Below are 13663 nucleotides of genomic sequence, written 5' to 3'. Positions count from 1 at the left end.
AAGATATGAACTTGCCTCTTGATGTGTCCAAACCGGGAAAAGTTGGTATCGGCAGGTTCCTGACGAGAAGCGGAGGCTGATATTACTAGTTTCAGACGGCTGTGATGAGTTAACCCGGTCGTAAAGGATGAAGTTTGCGGAGCGCATGTGAAGCGCGTCCGCTCACACGGCCTCCGAACCTAGCACGATGCGTGATCGGCTGCTGGGATCGCCTAATGCTCTCGTACAGTGGCCAAAGAAGCTGATCTGTTCGTGCCGCCGGGGGTTCGAAACCCAGTCGCGGCAATAATAATTTTATTTCTGTGCCCTCAGGGTCAGGGACGACACAAGATTCTTGGTTGGGTTTGACCCCGTGAAGTAGTGCTTTCGCACCAAAAGCCATAAGCACATTGAAGAGTACAGCTGTCTGAAATGCAACATCGTCACAGATTCGTGTTCAAGTACGCTGGTAGGCCTTCGAATATCAGTGGGACGGGGGCGGGCCTGAGTTTCAGCTTCTCGCGTTGGAGCGACACTGCTTCTCCGTTGATCGCAAACGCGTAAGACCGAATTAAATCCGCGGGGGAAAATGCCTCTCTCAGACACGGACATGCTTGGAGTCGAACACGGTTTCCTGTCGGGGTATCGCCAGATCATATTTTACGCTGTTCGCCGTCGTTCGGCAGACAGAACAGCGAAGCCTTTTCCTGCGTACCTCCGTAGCCGAAGCGGCAACTCGTCACGCAGCAAGTATTCGGCATCGCAGGCTTGCGCGTCACGTACACTGCACCTGTTTTGAGAACGAAGGCAATGTCAGAAGAGTGAATATTTGCTGCCACACCGCCTGCGTCCCATTCCGCCCGTAGGCTCACGGCCGTAGAGACGCTCGCTTGCTCGCGTCGTTGTCCCTAGATAGAGTTGGAGGCGGCTCCAAACATGCACTTTGCCCTCCCCTTATATACGCTCGCGATATCACCCAGTCCACACGAACCCTTCCTGTACCCTCTGCCGCCACCCCAAAGCCACCCTCGACCATATTCTTTTCCTCTGCCCGGCGGATCCTCCCCCGCGGGGCCTGGAGCACCTTACCTCATGGGAGGCTTGGGAGACCCTACTACGCTCCGAGGACCCGGCCAAGCAAGCCATCGCCACCGGCCGGGCTGCCAGCGTCATGAGCCTCCGGGACATGAACGTTTGAGTGCAGTGGGGCCGTGCGGGGGCCCAAGGACCGACGTGTCCAAAACTCCCTTGTTATAAATAAAGTTTTCATCATCATCATCATCACTGGAAAATTTTCACAGTATCGCTTTCCTTTTCCGCGTGCCGGTGGCGAGTCGATTGGCTGATGCGGGTCACGTGACTTCGCGCTGCATTATCCCTTCCAAGCCCGCGAGCGGAATACATGCTTTCTGCGGGAGTTCCTTTTTTTCAGTCTGTTCGTAGACTCGTAAATGCGAGAAATTCCCAGGCGTCATGCCTGGCTGCTGTGCCTTAGGGTTCAGCAACAGGTATCAGTCAGAAAAAGCATTTTTCTGCATTCCTGAAGCATAAAATTATCGGCAACGGCGGTAAATAGGGAGGGAAAACTTCGTGGCATCAAGGAACACCCGCTTGTGCAAAGTAATCAAGCTTGTTCACTTATATGCTACACATTCTGTTCGTTTAACCGCAAAATAAGGGCAGGAAATACGCAACGCGCATAACTGAAACAGATGTTTAAATTTCAACGCAGTATGCCGCACGCGCGGGGGAACAAGTCGCGTACATTTTGCTTGCGTTATTGTGCGAAGCCCACAACTTAGAACTGCGTAGCCAGCCGGTAAGAGATCCGTCTCGATTCAGTTATGCAAAAATACAGTGTGCACGCGCGTGCTTGCATGTGGGCGCGAATGTGCGACCGCTCTTGGCTTGTTATTAAGGCGAATGCCTTTAATGTCTCATCGTTGTAAGCAGCAGTTGTCGACAGAAATGTCACGCTTTTCAGTTGGTCGAAACGGTCGTGACGTCACAGTGCGCCGATTTTAAATGGGGCCAATTGTACTTTGGCTAGTAACCATGCAACCAATTGAAGGGATCATATAGTGACGCTCCAAGAAAGTGGCACTGAGCTTAGTTAATTGCTTAATTACCCCATTAGCCTAATTAACTTTTCTAGTCAGGCCATATAAATAAATAAAACCGAGTAGGAAATTGGTCGAGCTCGGGAATCGAACCACGCTCTTCGGAGTGCGAGACGAGCATGCTATCCACTCCGCCATGCCAGCTCGATGAATTCGAATGAACAAAGGCGCGTCTAGTGAATACGGTGTCTTCGCTCACTGCCATTTTCCTCCCTTCCCTTCCGGCGAGTTTTAGGTGTCCACCGAGATATGAGAGACAGATATATTTCCTTTCCTCAAAAACCAATTTACCGACGAGTGAGGCGTAGAACCGAATGGGCGATGGCGTTCTATGAACTCCCTGGCAGCGTTGCAAGACGCTGTCGCGTTCCACTCTTAGAGGCGAAGCTTAACATCTTAACCACACATCAGTGACCGCACTTTAGGTCAAAAAAGTGTACCCCCCCCCCCCCCGAATTTTGGCGGGTGTCCACCGAGATATGTGAGACAGTTACTGCGTAATTTCCTTTCCTCAAATACAATTTTTATTTTCTTCATTACGGGCTCTCTTTGTCACTCTGCTTTCACTCCCACTTCCTCCCTTCCTCTACGGTGCGGTTCAGGTGTCCACCGAGATGACAGAGAATTACTGCGCCATTTCCTTTCCTGAAAAAGCGTTGCGTTCAAACGGCAAGGCATCGCGCCGAGCGGGTGGTGGCGTTCCGTGGCAGCGCTACAACACGCTGTCGCGTTCCACTCCTAAAGGCGAAGCTTAAGCGTCATTAATTAGCAGTTAATTTGTATTCAAGCATTAATCAGTAATTAACCGTTAATTAGTGATTTGTCATCACTTAGTAATTAGTACTCAATTACATGTGACGCCACCAGTGCCACAGAAGCAGCGAAAGTGGTTCGGAAAACGCTTTCGCCTCTACCCACTTTAGACAGTCAAAGTGCCCCCTGAATTTTTGTAAATGTTGATATACCTGAAATTTACCTGCACATTTTATGGGTTAAGAGGTACTGTAACGGCATACGACCTACGCTAACCAATAGCGCGCGCGCTGCGGTATGCAAATAAAGAAGAGGCGCGGGGCGAGCGCGAGGGGAGAGCGCGCGGCGCTAGCGCGAGAGGTAGAGAACGGAAGAGAACCGCCGCGGCCGGTTGTGTCTGGGTCTCCTGCGTCTCTCTGTGCCTTTCTCTGAGCGGGCCCGCCGTCCCGTAACATTTGGTGGCAGCGGTGGGATCATGCCGCTCACCCGCTCCCAGAATCAGGTACCCGACGTGCCAGTCGACAGGACTCCGCCACCAGCCGACGGCGCCGACGACGCAGCGGCCGGCACCGCTAGACCTGGGCGCTCGGAGGGGCTCGGTTCTCCGCAGCGGCTGGACGCCGGTATTGAGCGCCTCCTCGATATTGTTACTCAGCGGATGGACGCATGGGAGGCCCGTCTGACTGCCCAGGCTGGGGAGATGGAGGCGATCCGGCGCGACTTCCGTCGCCTTCTGCCAGTCGAGCCGAACACGGGTCCGGTGCCTCTGGACGTCCCCGCCGCCGCTGTACCCGGCTCTGCCGTCGGTGTACCTGCGGTCCTAGCCGCCAATAGCGTGCTCGGCGCGGGCGCATCATTGGACGTCGTGGAGTTGCCCACGTTCGACGGCACCATTTCGTGGGATGCTTACCGCATCCAGCTGGACAGTATTGCGGCGGCGAGAGGCTGGCACGAGCAGATGAAGGCACGGATGCTCGTCGCCAAACTGAGAGGCCGCGCGACTGAGCTGCTGCAGAACGTGCCGCCCGACCAGCTGGGCTCTTATACTGTCCTGGCGGGCCTCCTCGCCGACCACTACAGTGCCTCAGGTCACCCCCGTGTGCAGTACCGTCGCCTGCGAACCCGCCGTCAAGAGCTCGGGGAAACATACCAGGACCTCGCCGCCGCCATTGAGCGCCTGGCTCTGCAGTCGTTGTCGGGGGCGCCTCAGAACGCCGTGGCCCTGGTCGGCACTGTGGTGTTGCATGAACACCCCGGCAAGGCCCGCAACGGGCCGCTGAAGGACACGACTCGGTTCCGAGTGGAACAAAAGCGGGCTTGCGCCCGTTCCCCACGGTTTTATTCACACAGCAAACAAAGTCATTGTTGTTAGATCAGATTTACAAATCAGCTAAGTGAATTGTGTGTCGACCTAAGAGGGCGCCACACAACATCGTCTCCCCCTAGGAAATAATGTTAAGCTATTGCGAAAAATACTGCTCTCTTAACATGTGCCACGAGACAGCAAACATTATACAATGGTCATCAAACAGAAACTATCCGATTTTATGGCTGTGCTATTTCTGTTATGACGTGTTCAAGGCACACAAATGTCTCATTTCAGCAGTCATTACACATGGCAAAAGAAAGCACACACATTATACAGTGACTATGGGCACGACATACGATCAATTTCACCCAGAAACAACACTAGATTTGTACATCCACCGTAACAGAGAACACACAAGGAGATTCATCATTATACACAACCTATCACAACATCATTGTGCGCTGAATGCGAAAACATGAGGAACTTGCAAAGAAAGCAAAGTGAGTAAAGATCACAGCGATACAGGAGTATTCATTCATTACCCGCTTTATAAAGTCTCCATGACTGGCCCACTGGCCACGGACAGCTCAGTCGCGACTACAGGCCAAGAAAAACAGGTGTGCTACCCTTCGCTCCAGAACTACATCTGGTAGTCTACGGCCCAGAAAGGTGGTTTCCGCTGACGCACTGGGCGCCCGCGGCTGTGCGAACTGGAAGTCCCTGGGTCGCTTTGCTCCGGAAAACTACAACTGCTGTCCTCTGTGGATTCGTGCGCAGTGGTGCGGCCACTTTCGGCTGACTTTGACGGCCTATATTCCTTCCCCCCCTCGTTGCGCGAAGCGTTATCCAGGGTATCTGCAACAGGAGGCGACACATTTTCGGACATTTCGGCACTTGTTTCAGCTAGAAGTTTGTTTCGAGTTGCTGCCATTGCATTATCAGCAGCGTGTGCTAAGCCTGCATAGGAATAATCTATGCTTGGCGGGCTTGGAATATTTTCTGGGGCCGGCAGTACCCGGACCAGTTTAGAAGCATTCCAGACCTTACCATCACTCAGTAAAAAAGTGCTTGGACCAACCTGTCGCTGGACTTTGAAAGGTCCAATGTATTTGGATGGACCTGTTCTGAATGACCGCACCTTCACTGTGTCACCGATTTGCACGGCCGTTGGCTTTGCGCCTCTACGTCTATCAACGTAGTATTTCATTTGCTGTTGCTTATTTTCAACCCTTTGTCGCACCTGTGTTTGCTCCGAAGATGTGTGTTCTGGAGACGTTGCTGTAGCGGAAGTTTGAGGCAAGTTCCAGGTGCTTTGCTGCGAATTATGAAAGGAAGTACAGCTCATGTCGAGTTTCGAGCGCGGTTGCCGGCCGTGCAGCAGGACTGCAGGTGACACGCCCGTAGTTGAGTGGGGTGTGAGCCGGTACCATCCCAGATGTTGCAGGACAGCTTGTTTAACGGGTTCTCCTTGGAGTTGAGCTATTTGAATGGTCTCCTTCAAAACTCTGTTGAATCTTTCAATAAGACCATTTGCTTGAGGGTAGTAATTTGATGACCGCAAATGCTGTATGCCTCTCTCTTTTAGAAAGTCTTTGAATTGTCTCGAAACAAATTGTGGCCCATTATCTGTAACTATCGAGTCTGGAAAACCCTCCCTGCTAAAAACAGAGATCAGAAAGTCAATGACATCCTGGGATGTTACTGAAGGAGTGAAGTAGACTTCAGGCCATCTGGAATAATAATCCATTAACGTTATGGCATACGTTGGACTCGGCGGAATGTTCAAAGGCCCCACAATGTCCATGGCTAGCTTCTGCCAGGGGCGGTCCGGCCAGGGAACTGGCTGGAGGGGTGTGAAGGATGGCTTAGCTGACTTGTCAGCTGCTTGACATATGAGACAGTGTTTGATGCATTCCTCTACCTGTCTATCAAGCTGTGGCCACCAGTAGCGTTCTCTTAGCAGTTCTTTTGTGCGGACTATGCCCGGATGTGATTCATGGGCCAACTGTAGGAAAGTGGGACGAAGTACTTCAGGAATTACCACGCGATCTGCTCGCATTAGTAGACCATCTACAAAGGATAATTCCTCTTGGATGTGAAAGAATGGCACAAGATCAACTGACAGAGCCTTCTTGTGCACCCAGCCCTTGCTGAGCTGACTGATGACCTTTTGCAGGGTAACGTCAGAAGCTGTTGCATTTTGTACAGTTGCCTTGTCGACTACTGGTGTTACCAGGGAAACAATTTCTTCCTCCTGATTGTCCGAATTTTCTGCGACGGGCAGCCTGGACAAGGCGTCTGCCACATAATTCTGTGTGCCCTTGCAGTACTCTATTTGGAAATTGTAATTCAGCAACCGAGCTGTCCAACGAGAGATGCGTAGTGGTCGGCGACCCGAATCGCCGGCGGAAAGCAAAGCAACCAATGCCTGATGATCGGTTCTGAGTGTAAAACGTCTACCCCACAGATATACATGCCACTTTTCGCAAGCAAACAAACAGGCTAGTGCCTCACGTTCACCAACTGAGTATTTTCTCTCAGCCGGCGACAGAGCGCGTGACGCAAAAGCAATTGTATGAAGGTGCGACCCTTCTTTCTGCTGTAGTACAGCTCCCAAGCCAACGTCTGAGGCGTCAGTGGTGACTACGACAGGTAATTCCGGGTTGAACATTTGCACAACAGGTTTGCATGCCAAACGTGCCTTAACTTGATCAAAACTATTCTGAGCTTCCACCGTCCATTCAAATGATTGACCTTGTCGGAGCATTTTCCGCAACGGTTCCACTAAATCTGCATAATGATGCAGGAACTTGGCGTAGTAGCCAGCTAGACCTAGGAATGATTGCAGCGACTTGACGTTCGTAGGGGAAGGTGCATTAACTATAGCTTTGATTTTCGATTCCATGGGAGAAATACCCTGGGCCGACAGGCTGTGCAACAAGAATGTGAGTTCCCTTACTGCAAAAACACATTTCTGATTCAATTTCATTCCTGTTGTGGAAATGCGAGACAGCACTTCCTTCAAGTTGCGATCGTGCTCCGCCTTGGTCCGTCCCCACACCAAAATGTCATCCAAATAGCACACTACGCCCGTACAGCTTTTCAACACGTGTGACATAAGCTTTTGAAATGTAGCCGGAGCAGAAGCTAAACCAAAACAGACTCTTTTAAACCTAAATAGTCCTTCATGGGATATGAACGTTGTTAACTCACGACTTGTTTCTGTGAGTCCCACTTGATGGTATGCTGAAGCCAAGTCCAGCTTTGAGAACCACGTAGCTCCTGCGAGCAACTGCAAGAGTTCCTCCGTGTGCGGAAGTGGGTAGTCGTCGACGACAATAGCTTTGTTGGGCTCCCGCAAGTCCACACACAGGCGAAGGGAGCCATCCTTCTTTTTCACGACGACCAGCGGAGACACCCACTCCGATGCGTCGACGCGTTCGATGATGTCCTCGCGCTCCAGGCGCGCGAGCTCGTCGGAGACTTGTTGTCGCAGTGCTAGCGGAAGGCGTCTCAGCTTCGCACTGACGGGAGGAACATCTGGTCGGCGGTTGATTTGATGGACGTAGTCCTTGACAAAACCGAGCTCACTCGAAAACAAGGCTTCAAATCCTGGCGGTGTGTTCTCCGGAACCTCGAACGAATGACAAGTGGCTTGGAGACAAGTGAGGGTTGACCCCATCACGTTGATGTGCAGTTTCTGAATGGCGTCAAGGCCCAGCAACGAAGATCCTTGTCGAGTGACATGAAAAGTTACCGATGCTTGAGTATCGTTGTACTGTATGTCAGCTTCGAAGGTGCCCAGTGTGGGAATCAACTTGCCGGAGTAGTCCCGGAGAGCCAGGGTTGACGACGACAGAGTGTAGAAGCGTGCAAAATATTTCCGAAAATCAGCATTGTTGACAAGAGAAACGGCAGCCCCAGTGTCGACAAGTAGAGGAACTGGGTTTCCTTTAAGCGTTACGGTAGCTATTATCTCTTTCTTATTTTGTGGCAATTCTATGCCCAGAATATGCGGAGAATTCAGGATGTGTACTTCCTCCACGGTAGAGGCCGGCGCCTGCGACGCGCGAAGTGTCGCGGACTGATGCTGTGAGCGACAGACTAGAGCGAAGTGTCCAATTTTCCTACAATTGTTGCAACGACGATTGCGGGCTGGACAGTTTCTTGCGTTTGCATTATGTTTCGGAGAGCCACAACGATAGCAATACGGTTGACGACCCCCTTCCTGGCTTTCTCGCTCGAACTCCGGGCGCCTTCTTCCATCTTGGCTGCTTCTACCTCCTTCGTGGGTTCCGGGGACGCCACGGTGGAAACCCGACGCTGTGTAACTGCGCCATCCGCCTTCTTGCTCACGAGCACGAGCGGGCGTTCGAAAACCTGAAGTTGCTTGACGAATGCATCCCTGTTCGATCGTCGGATTTTCCGTTACAGGTTCGTCGACGCGATAAACCGGCGTTCCCTCATAAGCTGCATTTGCTTGCTGTACGGCTTCTAAAGCTTTGCCAATTTCTTCTGCCTTGGCCAGCGTAAGCGTTCGGCCAGCGTTCAGAAAACGTTCGCGCAACGCTGGGTTTGAGACGCCTTCGATGATCTGATCTCGGACGCGCTCGTCGAACGCCGAGCCAAATTCGCACGTCAACGCAAGTTGTTTAACTGCCGCTACATACTGGGTAAATGGCTCACCGGGCAGTTAAAGTCTCCGGAAAAAACGGTGTCTCTCAACGATGAAATTCGTTGTGTCTGCGAACAGCAGGTCCAAGCTCCCGACTAACTGTGTGTATTCGTCTGTGGTCGTCGCTTCTGTGGCAGGCTCAAGCGGCGTCTGCGGAAGTGCTTCAGACGTTATGCCGGCGACTGCGGACGCTTGCCTAGTTTCTTCATTGTTGAAATGCTGGCGCTGTCCCTCTGCTCCGAGCAGCGTGAGAAGGAGTGCCGCTTTCCGCTCCGGTGCCCAGTCGCTACCACCGGCCGACAGGAGGTACGCCTCGAAAAGTTTCAACCAACGCTTCCACGGCACTGCAGGCGAACCGGGCGCAGACAAAAACGGCGCGGGAGCGAGGCCTGACGCCATGCTGACGCAAAGTCTCTAAAGTTGCAGGAGAAGGTGGAGCGGGGCAGCAAAACACAGGGCCAGTCGAAGCAAATGGTACGTCAGTCGGGGCAAGCGTACAAACGTCACTTACTGTGATCCCATCCTCGTCGCCAAAATGTGGTGTTGCATGAACACCCCGGCAAGGCCCGCAACGGGCCGCTGAAGGACACGACTCGGTTCCGAGCGGAACAAAAGCGGGCTTGCGCCCGTTCCCCACGGTTTTATTCACACAGCAAACAAAGTCATTGTTGTTAGACCAGATTTACAAATCAGCTAAGTGAATTGTGTGTCGACCTAAGAGGGCGCCACACAACAGGCACCGAGGCATTCGTCGACGCCATCCGACTCCCTGAGGTGCAGCGCTTGGTCCGCTCTGGGCGTCCTGAGTCCGTCCGCGCCGCCATGGCGCTCGCCGTCGAGGCGGAATTGACTTTGCTGGCCACGTGGGGATCGCCACCGTCTTCCGAGCGCAGCGTCCCGGTGCTGGCTCCTCGGTTCTCCGTCCCCACAGCGGCCTCTACCCGACGCAGGCGTAATGACACCCGCACGACCTGCTTCCGCTGCGGCCTGAGGGGACACTACGCGAGGGACTGTTCTGGCCCTCCGACGTCGGAAAACGATTCGGTGGAACGGTGCCCCTGGATAAAGTCCGTCCCCGCAATCCTTAGTTCGCCGCGTCCCCTTCTTTCGTCGGCTTCGATGACAACTGAAGCTCCCTACGTGCTCGTTGACGTCGCCCTGCTTGATCGGCACGTAGCGGCCTTGGTCGACACCGGAGCGGCTGTTAATGTGCTCGACAAATCGCTTATTGTCAACGCGCCCCACCTGCTTCTTCCAGCCGCCAAAACCCGGCTCGTAGCTTTTAACGGCGCCCCGGTGGAGCAAGTCGGACGTGTTACCGTCAACCTGACAGCACTCGGAAAGACCATCTCCACCGAGTTTGTTGTCGCGGACAGCCCTATTTGGCCAGTGGTCCTCGGGTGCGGGTGGTGCCAGCAAGCCGGAGTCGTTCTCAATTTTACCACCACGGAACCACGTGCGAGCCAAACTCTGTGTGGGCCGGGTTGGCTTAGCTGGATTTCCAGCCTCGGTGTCACCCTGTGGCAGTCCCTGGTGTCGGCGACCAAGCGTGCTTCAGGATCTGTGCGCTACCTCGGAACGAAGTGGCCACGTCGAGTCAAGCCAGTCGACGTCACTACCGTGACTGTGGCGACCGCCGTGACTCTGCCACCGGGTGCGGCAACTTGGGTGCATGCCAAGTCTCACAATCCGATCACAGCGGATGTGATTTTCGAACCTACCCGGTGTTCGGCTCCAGCCCGAGAGATGACCTCCCCTCGAAGCCTTCTGTCTGTGCTGTGAGGTGCAAGCCACTCGCCGCCTGGAACAGCCAAACTCATAAGTGGCCTGGCAACCCTGACTGGCTCCGTGCGTTCCCTCTCGGAGTGCCGAGGCGGGGAGAGAGCCTTCAGCCGCGAGCGGAGACGCCGCCGTCTGTATTTCAAGCCCTCTGTTTGTAACTGTTGTTCAACGGTAGAATAAATGCATCCGTGCTCACATATGGCGCAGGCGACGTCCCGAACCTCGGTGTAGCCCGCCCATTCGAAGCCGCAAGCCACTTCACCGAAAGCCAGAGTCAACGTGTGTCGAGCACCAGCAGCCGAAGCCCAACGCCCGTCTCACCGTCGCCGCCGCCGCCATGCCGCTCATAAACTGGGAGGAAGCCACCGCCTCGGACCTCGCTGGTTTTACAGCGCAATTCTTGCGAGATGAACTATCGCAACGCAATTTAGACAATACTGGTTCCAAGGACGAACTTATTTCTCGCATCCTTGCTGACACTGCCGCAAAACGAGTCCTGCTACCGGAAACAACTGGATCAGTCACCGAGACGCAGCCCGCTCCAACTCAAGGTGACCAGTTTTTCCAACCTATGCCAGTGTTCAGCGCCGACCCCGTACAGAATATGCAGATTTTGACCGCCTACCTTCAAAATCAACTAGCTTTGTCACTGTCACAAGCCTCTACGAGAGCAGTGCACGTAACAACTTTGCCGGACTTGTCATCAACGCTTCCGACGTTCAGTGGCGACGGAGGGTTATCCGTAACCCGATGGATAGATGATCTCGAGCGCACCCAACAGCTTGCCTCTTGGGAACCCGCTACCCTGCTAGCCATCGCCCTCTCAAAACTTCGTGGCCCAGCCGCTGACTGGAAGGAAATCACTGGCCACCAGCTAAAAACTTGGTCAGAGTGGAAGGAAGCGCTTATAGCGCAGTTCGGCGAGCGACTGTCGCTTATACAGTGGCAGGAACTTGTCGGTGCGCGTGAGCAAAGCCCCGGTGAGAGCCTGGTTACCTATACTCTCGCCAAGCTCAAGATAATTAGAAGGTGCCCGCTTTCATTGACTGACAAAGAGCGCATCGAGTATTTAATTCAGGGCATCCGTGATGAGCAAGTGGCTACAGCGATCGTCGTTCAACGCCCGAAGACTGTCCAGGATTTCGTCAGCATCGCTTCAGAAGTTGATCGTGCCATGGTCCACTCCCGCATGACTAGACTGACAAAGCCATCCGCGCCAATTTCAAGTCGACAGCCGCATCCTGTCACCTCCAGTGCTACAGCTACGACCGAGAGCACTGCAGACATCCGCCAGCCTTCCCAACCTATAAATAGCACCTACCAGCAACCAAACCGTGCAAGGCTGCCGCCCTCAAGAATATCCAACCTGCCACCTGCTGACCAAGAACATCGGTACGAGGCAATCTCTTCCAAGTATGGTGCACCTGCCTACAGACGAGGGCAAGACCTAAGCGAAGCAGTATGTTATAGCTGCAAGAAAAAGGGCCATCTGGCTAGCAACTGCACTGAGAAAGGACAGCCCTCCCGAGACAAGACGCAAACAATCCCTAAAACGCCAACAGCTTGTGTTGGCCGCACTGAGGACCCTTTGCTTGGATCCATGCTCAGGTGTGCGGTTATCACTGCTCACGTCAAGGGCCTTGGAGAGATCAATGCCTTCCCAGACAGTGGTTCGAACGTCACTATCCTCGCTGCCAGCCTAGCTGAAAACCTCAGCATAGAGCCGTGGACAAAGCCACCCCTTCTCGTCGTAGGAGGAGCCTCCGTCGCGCCTCAGGGATCTGTCTTCTTGCAAATCAGCGTAGGCCCCCTCTCTGCAATTGTGGAAGCCGCAGTCCTTCAGAGAAATGCCCTTCCCCTTATTCTGGGAGAGGACTGGTTTTATGCTGCTCAAGCGGAACTTCATTTCAGACCACCATACCTTCCTGTTATCTGCCAGCCCTCTACAAACACTGTCGTGCTGTGCAAAGAGGAACTGTTACCGCGTATGTCCATTGCAGTGATACTTAAAACATCAACTTTGTCTCGCTTTGACCCACCGCATACCACCAGCGAACCCCTACAAGTGGATTTTGAACCAGACGAACACGAGCCCGTGTGGAGCAAGCTCACCAAGGCAGCCCAGTCTCAAACTCAGCCAGCAGACTACAAGAGCCCAGCCCAGCCAGCCTCATGCAGCGTATTTCCTTCTGAGCCATGTTCATCCACGCCCAACAGTTTCCCTGATATCATCATCGGGACCCAACTCAAGCCCGAAGAACAGCAAGCAGTGAAGCAAATAGTGCACCGCCACCCACGTCTCTTCGCTACCAGCCCGGATGACATTGGCCTTTATGAAGGCATCGAGCACGAGATCAACTTACTGCCGGATGCAAAGCCTTATGGACGGCAACCATACCGCTACACAGCCAGTGATCGGAAGTTCCTCGAAACCCAAACAGCATCTCTTCTTCAAAATGACATCATCCGTTCTTCATCTAGACCTTGGAGATTTCCTGCCATTGTCGTGACGCAGAAAGACAAAAAGAGCCGCTTCATCCCGAACTTCTCGAAAGTTGCCGCACCTCTGCAAGCTGTCATCCGAAAGGCTGACTTCGAGTGGACAGTTGAGTGTCAACAAGCCTTTGAAGCCCTTCGTGCCGCACTTACAACAGCACCTATACTGGGACACTTCCACAATGAAACTGGTGTGCCTACAACCTCTACAAAAGATGTCTTGAAACATCTCCACTCAGTGTTTTACAGGTTCGGTGCTCCTGACCATTGTTTGTGTGACCATGCCAAGTCATTTGAATCACACCTGTTCAAGAACTTCATGCATATGCATGGTGTGAACATACACTTCGCAGTAGCTTACAGTGCAGCTAACAACGGACTGGTGGAACGTGCCAATGCCACACTTGTGACCGTCCTCCGAAAACTGTGCAACAATGATCAGGCACTGTGGGTCTCCAAACTCGATGAAGCAGCTTTCGCTGTCAATGTAACCCGCCACAGAAGTACAGGATTTTCGCCATTCGAGCTTCTGTTTGGATTTTTGCCGAA

This window comes from Amblyomma mixtum, chromosome 1 (genome assembly GCF_055824585.1).
Source record: "Amblyomma mixtum isolate Tamu chromosome 1, ASM5582458v1, whole genome shotgun sequence".
Taxonomy (NCBI): Eukaryota; Metazoa; Arthropoda; class Arachnida; order Ixodida; family Ixodidae; genus Amblyomma; species Amblyomma mixtum.
Note: the sequence above shows the minus strand (reverse complement) of the source record.